This window comes from Myotis davidii, unplaced genomic scaffold, assembly GCF_000327345.1.
Source record: "Myotis davidii unplaced genomic scaffold, ASM32734v1 scaffold765, whole genome shotgun sequence".
Classification (NCBI taxonomy): Eukaryota; Metazoa; Chordata; class Mammalia; order Chiroptera; family Vespertilionidae; genus Myotis; species Myotis davidii.
The window spans coordinates 1,702,273-1,710,951 of NW_006296056.1; the positions used below are offsets into that span (position 1 = coordinate 1,702,273).

An 8,679-nucleotide genomic window follows, 5' to 3' on the forward strand; every position below is an offset into this window, starting at 1 on the left:
CACCTGCTCACCCGGGCGCCGTTTCGGGCTCTGCTGGGTCACCGGTCGGGCGGCTTCCACGGGGGGTGTTTGGTGCTCCCTCCCCTCTCCTTGCTCATTGTCCCAGGGGACGGCCTCAACTCATTTTCCTGGGGGGCTCAGGGCCCCGGCTCCAAGTTTTCCATTGTCTGTCCTTGGATGGAGTGTCTGCGACCCGCAGAGGCTGGGTGCTGGGTTGGCACCTGATTTCCCCCGGGTGCGGGGAGGGGGCGCCTGGCGCGGTATTGGGGGCTCTGCCTGGCCTCGGAAAGGAGCTCGCGGCCTGAGCCTGGAAAGGAAGACTCCCTTTCCCTCCTTGGCTTTCAGGTCCACCTGGAGGGATCCGAACAAATTAGGTATTAATTATGCCGTTTCAAAGCTGGTGAGGGTGTGCATGCCTTCCCTCGGGCCCTCCCCGGGGCGCGGAGCAGAAGTTCCCAGAGCAGCCTTGCAGGGGCCCCTCCTGGCCCTGGCTGAGGCTCCCAGCCTGAAGGCGAGATTGGGGCCCCACAAACAACTGTAGCTCACCCCTCCCCCACACACGTCCCCACCACACACAGACTCCCGGTTTTCTCTTGGAAGGATGGTGAAAATTGTGTGCGCGTGTGTGTGCGCGCGCGCGCACACGCGTGTGTTGGGGGTGGAGAACAACACCCTGGCTTTTTGCTGCGAAGGGTGGGACTGGGGATAACCTGATCCTTGGACGTGGATTTTCTGTGCATAGAGATAGACCAGGGGACCCTCCGTTACTCATCCAAGGGAAATATAATCAGCCTTTTGAGCTGGCTGGAGGTGGGAATTGGGGGCGGTGGGGGGACCTTTTTCCCCATGTGTATTTAGGGAGCTTCTCTTTGGCTCTAGCCCAGCCTCAATTTGCCTCAACAGATCCGGGGAGGTGGTGTTTAATTAAAAGCTCAGCTTCCAAAAAGAGTGGGCAGATTTGGAAGCTGTGCAGCGAGTGGGTGTGGACAGCCCCCCTTCAGCCGCTGCCTGGGCTCGGGGAGGAGCTTTTGTCTGATGAAGTGTAAGGTTTGGACAGGGTTTGGCCTTGGAGATGGACTTTGGGAAGGAATGTTCAGCTGTCACGGGCTACTTCCCCCTTTTAGAACCAACCGCCACCTTGCCCAGGGTGAACTTCTCCAAGGTGCCTCTGTCCTGCTCTTGTCTATTTTGAAATCCTTCTACAGAGCCGGTGCCTTTTGTCAGAAATTGACATCCGTGCAGCATTATCTTCAAAGGTATCCTGTTTGCCCCGGAATGCCTCTAATCCAGCCACTTGGAATTAGATTATTCCCTGTTCAAAGACAGCCCTTCGCATTCCTTTGCCCCCAATTCACCATTGATGTGCTCTTTTAAGACAAAGATTGGTGCCGCCTTGGACTCCTGGAGTATTTCTGGTTAACTTAATTGTGCAGGCCTTATAATCAAAGGACCTGGTTTGAGGCACAGGCCTATTCTGATCACTAGGGGAAGAATTTGGGATGGGTTGGTAAAGCTGCTTGTGTGTTTTTAGGGAGAGAAAAGGATGTTTCCAGCCCCCCAGTAGTAGTAACAAGAACCCAGTGACCTAATAGGTCTGCCCACTGCAGTTCCAGAGTGTAAACATCCAGAGTGTTCCCTCTCTCTTTGTTCTTTAATCCGGAATCTAGCCTCGGATCTTCCCATTTACCGGTGTGAGCCCAAAGCCCTCCTGTAGGTAACCCTCCAGAGTCGGCCCTTCTGCTTCCACCTGCCACCCCATGGCTGCCCTGCAGCACTGTGCTCTGGGGGTTTGTGGGTGCTACGTTGGCATGTTTTTTCCTCCACAAGATTCCAGTTAAAAATAAAGACTTGTTTAATGCCCCTTGGGTGCAGGATCTATAGTCTGTGGTTCCTGAGTTCTTTCCCTTGGAATATAGTAGCATTTGTTCAACATCCTGTGGGAAGGTATTTATTTTAAAGGTTTCTGTTGGTTTTGTTTTGGCAGCAAAGATTTTAAAAGCAACAACTACGACATGCCTTGGGGTCTGTAGAATTTCAGACTTTTGGGGAGTAGAGAGAGAAGGAAAAAGAGAGGGGGGGGTGTCTGATTTCCAAGCTTGTTTATTCATTAAGATAGTTGCTGAATATTTTCATGGGGTTTTCTTCTTAAAAGATTTCTTCATGAATTAGTTGACGGACGTTTTCGAAGGGACTTTTAAAATTTGGGCATATAGGATAAGCAGTGTAGAGTATGCATATGCATGCAGCTGCCAGCAGTAAAAGTCAGTTTTTAATGCTGAAATCAGCTGGCTTTCTAATGCCCTGCTTCTCTGCTTCTTTCCCTCTTTGAACTCGCACGATGGGTTTAAATGCCTCTCGTCCCCTCTCTGTGCACTTTGAAGGTCAGGTGTAAATCTTGGACACCCGTTTGGAATGCCACCTTGAGAAAATTTTTAGGTCATTTTCTAAGAAGTGACGTTGGACCGGGGTGAGGAAAGATATGAAAAATGGCTTTTTTAGTAGCATTTGTTTCTCCAGAATGAACAACAGCAGCACAGGAAGGGAGTCGATTTCCTCTTTGGAGGAAAAAAACAACACAACAACACAAATGGAGTAATGTCAAGGCCTCGCACCATCTATCTTCCAAAGCCAGAGAGCCCAAGACATGGAAAAGCTGGGGAGGCCTCTTTTTGCTTCCGTCTAATGATCCTTCATCTGGTTAAGCCCTCGGCTGTCAGGGCGTGCGATGCATCCTTTTCAGGGGGAGGGGCGCTGAAGAAACCCTCACTTGGCTCCCATTGGGATGCAGCTGTTAAATAACTTATTGATTCCTTGTCGAGAGGAAACCTTGTGTTTTTTCCCTTCCTCCCACCCTACTGTGGTGGTGGTCAGTAATGAATGGTGGTGTGCAAAATCGCTTACTGGCTGCCTTTCCGCCCATCCACATAAATCAAGTCGTCTGCTGTGAGCTGATCCCAGAGGAAAAGGGGAAGCAAGAGACTCATGTGGCTGGAGGCACGGGCGCATCGCCTGCTTGTCTCGGGGAACAGCAGCTTGGAAGTGACTGTGTGTGGAAAGTCAGTTGACTGGCTTCTGATGGTTAGATCATGGTGACTGCATTAAGGAGGTCCTGGAGTCTTTTCCGAGTTTCTCTCCAAGGATAACTGTTGCAAACATCATATTTTTTTTAAATTGAGGTATAATTGACACAACACACTATATTACTTTCAGGTGTGCACCGATTTGATATTTGTATTTTTTCATTGGTTATTTTTTTTTTAAATGTAAGTAATTGAACCTGCATAGAATTCGTGATGTTTGGGGAGCTCGTAGGACCAGGAGACTCTGGCCAAACTTGAGGGCAGCTCACCCTGTGGCTGTCTTTCTTCTTTTAATAATTAACTTAGCTCAGAAACAGTTGGATGCTAACATCAAATATTTTTCTCCGCCTTGTTGCTTAAGAATCAGCGTGTCAGGAGCTGAATCGGGCCTGATGCAGGGAGAACTTTGTACCCGGTCGGAGAGTGTGTTTGGCCTTATGTAATGCGCCTGGGAGTGAAAAAAACACCCAACCACACCTTGCATTCCCCACCCAGGTCTCGCTTAGACGGGGTGTCCTGTTACCAGCACCTGTGCTGGGCAGAATAGGGGCCTTGTTCAGTCCCCCTCCGCTGCCCCCACCTCTGTTTGCTACCAATATCCCCTCTCCGGAGTTCTGCCTAAAATTGGATCTGCTAAGGGGGCTTCTTGAGCTCCATGGAAACCTCTTGTGGTTCAAAGCCACGTCACGATATTTTCCCTCACTTATCATAAGATCGAGAATGTGGGTGGTGGGCCCAGCCCTGGATCGTGAGTTCAGAGTGGTGGTGGTTTCTCCCCCTGCGTTGGCTTTGGGCTTCCAGTCAGCAGAGAGGCTTACTTCCTCAGTGTTTATCGGGGGGCCTGCTCTGTGGACAGCCTTTCACTGGGCCTCCAGGAGCCACCGATCGATCCACAGGGCCGCCTTGGAGAGCTGCTTGCCCTGTGGGCCTTTAGCAGCTAATGTCCAAGACAGTATGGTGGCCATTCAGGGAGAGTGTGGAGTCCAGCCTGGGGCAGGCGTCAGTCAGTCCCTGCAGGACGTCCCCTGACTCCTGACAGAATGTGTCCGTGAGGAAGATATCAACAACTCAGCTAAGGTGTCCGCCAGTGGCCAGGTGCTCCGAGGGAGGCGGGCACTCTGTAAATGGTGACACACAAACGCAGGACAAGCAAAGCCCAGATGGGCCCCACGCTGGCTTTTCTCTTAGCAAATGGCTGTGTTTGCCCAGGTTTTACAGCTTCCTCAGTTTGGGCCTCTGGGAGAAGTTGAAGTAAAGATGTCATAAAATTGGCATCAGGGAACTGCCCGGCACGGGTGCCTGTTCAGAGATTTAGGGTCTGTTCTACATAGGTTTTCTTTTCTTTCTTTTTTTTTTTTTTTTGGTGCAAATCTTAACAGTTCAGGTTTGGAAAGAAATCTTTTTTTTTTTTAAATCTTGGCTGGAGCGTTTTTGTGGAAAAATCCCGGTATATCACATTTAACCAAATGGTTCAGAAGTAGTTGCTGGATGTTCTGAGATTCCACAGTTAGTAATGCCTGCCATGCAGAGAGAAGGCCAGTCTTGCTTGGGTCACGGTTTGCGTGGAAGGTAAGCTGAGCTTGAATTCCGCCGGGTTCAGCTATCACTCAGGTCTTGTGTGAGTAACATGTATCCCTACTTATATAATATCTATTAAGCATCAGCAGGGTTGCAGGCGCCAAGTTCCATGCTATGGTTTCAGCAGGTAAAGAAACAGAATTCCCAGGTACATTTGAATTTCATGTGAACACTGGACAGTTTTAGTATAAGTCTGTCCCATGCATGTTATGTCTCCTCGGCGGCTGGCCTCTGGGCTTCTGAACTCGTCATTTTGCACTTGGGGGTAGGAAAAAGGAGAAAGCTAAAATGATATCTGTCATTTGGATAGCTCCTCTGAGGTTGTTAAAATGCTTGGAGGGTGGAAATGTTGAAACTATTGATCTATTAGACGCTTTACCTATAATTTTCATCGAGGCTTTTTCCAACTTCCCAGAGATGGGCAAACGTTGGCATAATTCCTTCTGTAGCGAGACCTTTAGATGTTCAAAACCGGTTATGGAAAAATGAGCTCATTTCAAGTTCACCATTCTTTCTCAGAACTGCCTTCAGGATACTTTCCCCTAAAACCCACACCTCTGCAGAAACAAAGACATACCTCTCCCCAAACCAAACAAAAGCCAGAGGACAGAGTCAGCTGCCTAGGACATCAGACAAGAGGCATTTGGGGCTCCTTAAAGGGAACTGATGCCTTAAGCAGTTTAATTCCGATTTGCAGATTGCACTGCTGATATGGCCTTATTAAGTAGCAAAGCAGAGAGACAAATGGAGTAAATTAATTGGCGGAGCATTGAGGAAACTCATTGTATTTGATTGCCAAGGTTCTCCCTGGAATTAGCTGGACTCTGCAGAAGGTTTCATCTGAATATGTGCCACACATACACACAAGACTCCAAAAAGCAACACCCAAACCCACCCAGTGTAGATTCTAGAGCAGCCCACCCATTATCAATGTTTCCCACCTCTTAGCCTAGGGGAGGCTTGGCAAGGGCTGTGTCATCTCTGCTGCTTCCTGATTGAAGATGCCCTGGTGTGCCACCTGTACAGAGCAAGTAGGTGCTCAGTATTCACTGCATGTGGTGAACAGGGCAGAAAGGAACTTGGTGAGAACCTACTATGTGTCAGGCATTGTGCTAAGTGCTTGGCATGCATGGATTCATGTCATTCTCACATCAACCCCACTTTACAGATGAGAAAACTGAGGCTTGGAGAGTCAGTACCTTGTCTAAGGCCATGGTGAGGTGGACTGCTATTTGGACCTTGACCTATTTGATCGTAGGGCTGGAGCTCTAGATTCACAGCAGTCGTCAACCTTCCAGACCTCACAGACCACTAGTGATCCGTGGACCTCCGGTTGGTGACCGCTGCTTTAGAACATACCTATGGTAGAGAGCGGGGGGCTGGATTTATTTCTAGAAGATGGCATTTCGCATGCCCGAGTCCCACAAGAGGCCCAGGGAAGACCTGGGATCTGACCTCTGGGCCTCTGGCGCAGACTCAGCCTGGAGGTGTGAGCTGAGCTGAGCTGCTGTGAGGATGGCTGTTGGGGTGGGCGGCTCCCATCTGGCTGCCACTTTTGTGGAAATTGTTTAATTTATGACACATCAACATAGTGTGGCTTCCTTCCTTCTCCCGCTTACCAGTCTTTTCTCACAGATAACCTGGCCTTCTCCTTTCCTCTTATTTCCCTGGGTGTGCGGAGGGGAAAGAGGGCTTTGGGCCAGGCTTTAGCGGTCGCCCTTGGCTCCTGTCCTTGTCCCCAGAGTGCCTCCATGCCGGGCCAGAGGGCCGCATTCATACGTCGGTCCCTGAGGCAGGATGACTGTGCAAGCCCGACAGCTCCTCCTAATTATACGAATTGAGTAAGTTCACCCAAAGTTCAAATGGCTCCTCAAAGAGAACGCCTTACCTTGAACTCATTTCACGTCCAGCCCTAGAACTCCCTTGTAAAGGAGCTTTCTGTGTTTAATTATGCCCCGTAGCCCTCCGGTTTGGGTTGAGTTGTGTTTGGAAAAGTAAGTTGATGGGATCACCAAAAAACTCCTTCCTGTGCTGCCTCTTGGCACATACGGCCTTGGTCATAGTTCTAAGTGGTTTTTCTTTTCCTGTCTCGTTTAAGTGGGTGGAAAAAAATCAATTGAGTGCCTTTTGAGTTATGTGTCTTTTTATTTGCTTTCTTTCCCTCAAAGAATTTGGCCAGCAGTGAAAGTATTAGCGTGTGCAGTATCAGTGGCCGCCTGGAGGCGGACGGCAGGCTTGGCCTGGGACCCTCTTTCCTGCCACCTCCCACTCGACAGGAGTCTTCAGGGGGCTGGAGGAGTGGGTCTGGCTGGGGGAGCTGGTTCTGGGCAGGTGTGCCCCTTTCGGTAGGACGGGCGTGGTTACAGGGACAGGTGCATTGGATTCTGGGAGCCATAAGACACTGAAGCCTGGACCCTATTCCTGGGGTCCATCCTGGGCACTAGGGTTATAAAAAGCACCCCTGGGTCATTGTAATGTGTAGCCAGGCTTGAGGAACATTGAGCTGTACACGATTTCATCACCTTCAAAGGGTTTTCTCCACCTTACCTAAATCTGAGTAAAGGCATCTTTAGATGGTTGTACAATAATGTGAATGTGCTTAACACTGTATGCTTAACAGGATGGTGCATTTTATATGTGAGTGTATTACGCACTCTGAGTCCGCTCCGTCTCCTGGCGACCCTATGCATGAGTGATGCCCTAGCCTCCCAGCCTGCTCAGCTCCTGAGGACTCTACCGAGGGCTTCTGTCATGGAGTCAGCCCAGCTCCTACTTGGCCTTCCTCTTTGCTGCTGCCTTCGGTTTTCCCAGCACGATCGTCTTTTCCAAAGGGCCCTCCCTGCCTTCTCAGGGTGTTCCATGTTCAGTTTGTCCTTATCGCTTCCGGTGATGTTTCGGGGTCCATTTGCTCTAGATCCCACTTGTCCCTCTTTCTGGCAGTTTAGGGTATGTGTATTTTATCACAAATTAAAATAACAATAAATTTATTGTGAAATAACACTAAATAGGTTGAAATAGAAAAATAACAGAAAAAGCATCTTTAGAGTACTTGGCTGTTACTAGTTGATAGGTAATAGTCCTGTCAATACAATTTTTTGCAATAATGGAAATTGTCAGATGTGGTAGCCTCTAGCAACATGTGACTGTTGAGCACTTGAAGTACGACCAATGAACTGATTTTTAAGTTTTATTCACTTTCAATTTGTTTAAAGTTAAATAGCCATATGTGGCTAGTAGTCATCATATTGGACAGTGCGGACCTAAACACCATCTAAGAAAAATATTGTGCTTTCTTTGTATTTCCTTCTGGCCACATTATCGCCCCTCAACCCCTCCTGTAGAAATTCTAGAACTACTGCTGGCCGTGGAGTCAAAGAGATCTGGTTTTAAATCCCGTGGGCAAATTACTGAGTCTCTCTGAGCCTCATTTTCCCGTTCTGCAAAATGGGTCCGTACCCACCTTCTAGGGTCGTTGCAAGGGTTCTGAAATGGGATAATGCTTGTGTAAGGGTTCATATGGTGCCTGGCGTGCAGGCACCCAAGTGTTTGTCGCCTGTATTATTCTGTCTTGTAGAATGAGGAATGAAGAATTCTGACTTCTCAAAATCAGTGTAGTAATTATCTCCACCACTTCTTAGAGCAAACACTACCCCACCCCTCACCCAGCTGTATTTAGAGCTGGAAATGAAGTTGCAGGAAATGGGGAAGTTGTGTTTTTGTTTTTTTTCTTGCTAAGTAAATTACTCCCCAGTTCATTATAACCTCATCTGGCTCAGCCAGGCCTCCTATTTGCATCTCTATATTTGCAATCCCAGTGTCAGTATATAAAGGAAGGGCGGGGAGGCTGAGGTCCCCAGAGCATTTAATGTTTAAAATTTTTTTTTTAAAAGAGATGTTTACACCAGCGTAAGGAGAGAGAGAGAGGGAGGAGTTGCTTGTAAAGACCAGCTTTTCCTGTCTCCATTATTTGCATCTTCGTTTTCTGGAGTGACCACCGGAACCGTGGCCTTGAGTGCCACCT

General features: G+C 48.7%; 1 protein-coding gene across 13 annotated transcripts in view; it reads left to right on the plus strand.

Moving 5' to 3' along the window:
* MTSS1 (metastasis suppressor 1) overlaps positions 1–8,679 on the plus strand; it is a 139,342-nt gene that overhangs the window by 977 nt on the left and 129,686 nt on the right. The window lies entirely within an intron of this gene.